Here is a 5,504-nt window from a genome sequence, read left to right on the forward strand (position 1 = left end):
AGGGAGCGCACACCCGGGCGCCGGCGCAGCGCAGCGCAGAGATGGGGCCGCCCCGAGGTGCACCTGCAGCCCCGCGCCGCCGGAGGCTGTGAGCCCGGCGAGCCGGACCGGCTTGCGGCCGAGACCTTCCACAGCACAAGGCCAGGTGACCCCTGCCATTCGGAGCCTCCACATTGGCATCCGCGCGCCACCTTCTCCCGGGCACGGCGCTGCTCGCGTCTCGGCGCCAGGCGCGCGCAGGGGAAGGGGCAACTAAAGTGACAGCGCCCGGGACCCCTCCCCATCTCCCCGACTCCACTCCCAGCCCCCAAAATGTCCCCAGCGTTTTTCTGAAGGAGGAAAACGGGGGAGGGGGGTGGACCACAGCCTTTACATCAGGGGGCAGCGAAAGCCCATTGGAATCGCTGCCGCGGAGGTGAAGGGAGGGGCAGGCGGGGAGTCATCTCTTCTAGAACCCGATCCATATCTTCCTCAGAGCGATGGCAGTCCTCGTCAGAGAAAACGGATTACAGGTTCGGTTTCGGGGGGGGCGTCATTGGGACCCCCCCCCCACACACACACATATAGGGCACACGCCCATTGCGGCAAAAGGCAGCGATCCAGAGAGCATGGCAGCCCCCTCCCCCAGGTCACCGCCACCCCGCGCCCCACCCTGCGGGCACAACCTCTGCCCGGGTCCGCGCGAAGCAGGTCGTGTGGAACCCCCAGCACACACCCGCACACACACATGCACACACCCGCACACACACGCGCAACCTGCACACACCTGTGCACACACATACACACACACACACACGTGTGCATCCCTTGTATGGGTCCCTTTCCAAGCCACCCCAGACCTAGCTCCCGAAGGAACAGAGCACAGGGAGTGGCCCTCACCGATGCCCCCACCAATGTCCACCTCATGAAACCCATCTCTGAGGCGGCGGTATGCGGGCGCAGGGGGCGGACCGGGAGGCACAATTTAGAGCCTTGCGCCTACCTGATTGTAGACAGAGGGCGAGGACAGCAGAGGAAAGCCGAGGAGCAAGTGTCTGTGGTGGCGGCGGCAGAAGGTGGGCGGCGGCGGCGGCGGCGGCGGTGCTGCTGCCGGTGTGGGAGCTGGTGGGTGGCGGAGACTGCGAGCGCGCGCACCAGCCGGAGGGCGCGCTCCCGAGACGGAGGGCGGCGCAGGCGCGAGCAGCGGGAGCGCGGCCTCCCCAGGGGCGGGGCGGACAGCGAGGCCTCCGCGGGCGTCTTCTCCTCCGGCCACCAGTGGGCGCGCGCGAGCGCCCCACCCCACGGCGGTCGCCGGCCTCCCGGCTGGCTCCTCCCTTTTCCCACCCCTCCCCGCGGGCTGGGAGACCGGCCGCCACGCGCACGCGCGTTCCGTGGCGCACGCGCATTCCAGGTCTCTTCCCGCCCCGGCTGGAGCCTTTGTTTTATCGGCGGGTTTTTCTCCCCCAGAGGGAGGCTTGGTTGTTGCCTGGGGTGGAGCAGAGGCTGGGTGCCCCGCTCCTAGATCTGCCGCTCCCTTCCTTCTCGCCCTTGGTGACGAAAAGGGACCACGTGCTAAGCTGACCAGCTCAGGGCAGGCCTGCATGGCGGCCTTGCAAACTCAGAGACCTGAAGTGACCACAAAGGATGGTCTGAAATTAAAACTTTTTAAACTAAAAAGCAGTTTATGGTGAGTAGTCATGTCCTAGGCCGGTATCTTTCCTGACAAAGGTTAGTCGTTACCTTAACTGAGCCCATTTTCTTTCTGCGTCTAAGATATATGGTTGGAATGTCAAAGTAATGCTCCTTTTTCTGGACCCCTCAAAGCACAGGCAGCGCTCTTCAGAGACCACACACCCCTCATTGTTATTGAGTGAATTGCTGACTGTTAACTGTCCTGCACCCTCTCCAGTAAAAGAAGTGTGTGCCTATCAGTTTACTTTTTATCCAATCCCAGAGGTTTCCTCACTTTGCTTTCTCCCACCTCCCTAAGCTATCACCAGTGGGTTTTACTAGTATGTAACCCACTACGTCTCCTCTTTTGATTGCAGTGTATACCGTAAAACAGGGTGCAAAACTGCCCTTCTCCAGAGCATTATTTCAATCTGTTGAGATTCTGCTTCCCAGCAATTGTCCATAGTTTGGCTCATATAAACTCACAAAAATTCTTCACAGGTTTGAATGCGTTAACATCCTCCTCGGGTGATAGCCAATCTCGGAAAGGTCTTGGGCTTGTTTCCTCAGTCCCTCCACCCTGGACCTCAAGGCCATCCCCAGGTTCAGCCTGCTTGTGGCTCGCGGGCACCCTGACCTTTACCGGAGTCTCCCCAAATGGTCCCCCTGTTGGAGATAAGTTTCCCTGGGCCTGCTTCCTTTCCACCTGTTTTCTTTCCACCTTTCTTGTTATTGACCAAGGCTACTGCTTTTCTTAGCAAATACTCTGAAACCAGGCTCATTCAGTAGTAATCCAGTAGTGAAGGTTTTTTTGTGTGTGTGTGTGTGTGTGTGTTTAACAAGGAACTTTTGAATCTATTATTTATCTAAGTGACCAGAAAATAAAATCTTAAATTAGATGAAGGTTCAAATGGTGTGAGCAGCCAGACCGGTTTGGCTCAGTGGATAGAGCGTCGGCCTGCGGACTGAAAGGTCCCAGGTTCGATTCCGGTCAAGGGCATGTACCTTGGTTGCAGGCACATCCCCAGTAGGAGGTGTGCAGGAGGCAGCTGGTCGATGTTTCTCTCTCATCGATGTTTCTAACTCTCTATCCCTCTCCCTTCCTCTCTGTAAAAAAATCAATAAAATATTTTTTTAAAAAGATCAAATGGTGTGAGCAGCAGGAGTGAGAGACTCCCCAGGGGTGGGACGGGGCAGGGCGGGGCCGGGAGGGCGGGGAGGCCTCCACCAGGTCGCCCCCTTCCCCTCCCCCGCCCTCCCCCTCCTCCCACCAGTGTGATTAGCGCCATTTGAACTCTGGGGTTTTCCTCTGCCTACAACGTGCTTGCTTTTCTCCATGCACCAAAATCCTACTAACCCTTCAAACGCTAGCTCAAATTTTACCAACACCTAACCTAATCACCCACTGGAAGGGATATTTTCAAACTCTAGGAGAAACATAGCAGTTACTCATCTTCTCTCTGAAAGTGGAGGGGGAGTGGAATTAATATCAATCTTATTTTAAATTTCATTGTTCTCCCCAATTGTTTTCTTGCCCCCTTTCCTGTGAGGGGATTATATGTCCTCTCCTGTTACTATGTAATCTGGACTGCCCTCCCTCTTCACTCCTCCACTGATATTTGGCCTGGTCATATGAAAGTAATGTTCCTTTTTCCGGACCCCTCAAAGCACAGGTACATGGATGTGATATAGGCATGTTTGGGCAGAAGCTTTAAGAGGCATTTTGAGTTTCTACCACTTTTACTTGTGTTTTTCCCCACCAGAATGGCATGCCCCTATGAGACTACTCCTTTAGCTGAGGCCCCAGAATGAAAAAACACAAGGAAGTACATACATGTGTAACATGAGCAATAAATAGACATTTATTGTGTGAGTGACTGATAAAAGGGATAATATATATAATATATATATTGTATATATAAATTTCTTATACAGTATGTATTTGTGCAGTTTTTTACACAGTGCTTCACAAATAGTGGTCATTCATTAAATGATAAATAGTAGTTATTCCATCATCACCATCAATGCTTTTGCTACACATTATTTTATTTCTATATGTAAAATAAACTTTAGCAGTCAAACACTCTTCCCATTGACATTTTTCATTTTCTTTCCTTTAAGATACAGGATAATCGAGAACCGACAGGAACCCAATGCCACTGTGGTCTCTTGATACTGAATGATCACATTTGCTTACATTAAATTGAGATAATGAATGCTAGAAACAATCTTAAGAAGGTCTGTCATTTAACTGTATGTAATGTGGTGTTGAGTGTCCATTCCAGATAATTTAATCACCGGGGGTAGCTAATGGCTCACTAATTCAGGCCAAGGAAATGCATCCTCTCACTTCCTCCCTGCCCCTCCCTCTTGTTGAGATAGAGGTCTCCTAAGTAATTCAGCACACCATGTCTACCATACAGAAGCATAGAAGCACAGGGAAAGAGAACTGGATGAGGTTTCATAGCCATCCTGTGTGACCTTAAACAAATTCATTAACTTTTCTGGGCTTCAATTTTTTAATGTAATAGTGTCCCAGGCAGGATTGGAAATGAGATCCAGATACCTATAGAATTTATACAAGTCCAAACAGGAAAATAATACATGGATCTGGGAACCAAAGGTTGGAAGCTGAAGTTCTACTTCCCAACATTCCCAGTGACTCCCCCGGGGAATCTGAGCTTCCCATCCTCACAGCTGTAGGCTCTGCAGGGTCAGAGGTCCTGGTCTTCCACAGGGAAAACTTCGATCAGAGTACACAGCAAGAGTTTCATTAAATTGTAAGCTGTGGCTGCTACCTGAGTACTTTGGATCCAGAGAGGAGCAGGCAAGAAGAGAAGGTACTGTCTTGGCAGGAATAATGAGCTTTAATCATTGGCAGGAAGTAGGACTGCTACCATACAACAGGAGCAGGGAGAATACATTTGTCACGTGGACATCTCTTGGTACTCCCTTCTGTTAAAAGACAGGACATCAACCCTAGCCTGAGAAAGTGTATTAGTTTCCTATTGTTGCTGTAACAAATGACCACAAACTTAGTGGCTTAAAACGCGGCAAATTTATTACCTTACAGTTCTGGAGCGAGACCCATGGGGTGTTAGGGCTGCATTCCTTCTGAAGGCTTGGAAGGAGAGGCTGCTTCCTTGCCTTTTCCAGCTCCAGGGTGCTGCCCTTGGTCTTTGGTTTGCCACCGCCAGCCAGCAGTCACGTTACTCCAACCTCTGCTTCCGTTGTCACATCTTCTCTGACTCCTGTCTCCCAGTTTCAGTTGCCATCCTGTGATTGATTACACTGGGCCTACCTAGATAATCCAGGATAATTTCCCCATTTCAAGATTCTTAATTTAATCACAGCTTCCAAGTCCATTTTGTCATGTAAGGTAATATATCAACAGGTTCCTTGTATTAGGACATGGTCATCTTTGGTGGGGGCATTGTTCTGCTTACCACAGAAGGACATGGTGACCAGGGCACAGACTCCTCAGGGAAGATGACCTAGGCCTAGGGTAACTCCACATCTAATGGCTGACCCAGGTGGGCAGATAAATATTTAACATGGGGCAACTCTGATGGTCCCTTTTGGTTCCAGGGATGCCCATGTGGTCAGGGGAGGCTGCTGTTGGCCCTGCATCACAGCTTGACGTCTGTTTTGCACAATCCTGTCTTTCTCTCCCTTCCACAGTTATCAGTCCCAAGGACACTGCCTAAATACCTCCCATGCTGAACTCTGCCTCAGAATCTGCTTCTCGGAACCCAGCCTGTATCTTCATGCCTGCATTAAATAATAAAACCTAGCAGTAGGTTTAATAGCTTTCCTAATTAAAATAGAGGTAAATATAAGTGATAGTTTGAAAT

The 5,504-nt window shown here is 51.2% G+C and overlaps 1 protein-coding gene across 18 annotated transcripts in view; it reads right to left on the reverse strand.

Annotated features, from left to right (window-relative positions):
• The window catches only part of MAPT (microtubule associated protein tau), a 76,836-nt gene extending 75,725 nt beyond the window's left edge, over nucleotides 1–1,111 (reverse strand). For 15 of the 18 annotated variants that reach the window (XM_006092196.3, XM_006092194.3, XM_023756801.1 and 12 more), the window contains exon 1: nucleotides 983–1,111. The gene's annotated coding sequence lies outside the window, so the exon portion shown is untranslated. The remainder of the gene's footprint in view (nucleotides 1–982) is intronic. The other 3 variants (XM_023756790.1, XM_023756791.1, XM_023756792.1) reach the window with 2 other exon arrangements.
• Between the last annotated feature and the right edge of the window lie 4,393 nt (nucleotides 1,112–5,504).

The sequence above is a fragment of the Myotis lucifugus genome, unplaced genomic scaffold (genome assembly GCF_000147115.1).
Source record: "Myotis lucifugus unplaced genomic scaffold, Myoluc2.0 scaffold_99, whole genome shotgun sequence".
NCBI classification, from domain to species: domain Eukaryota; kingdom Metazoa; phylum Chordata; class Mammalia; order Chiroptera; family Vespertilionidae; genus Myotis; species Myotis lucifugus.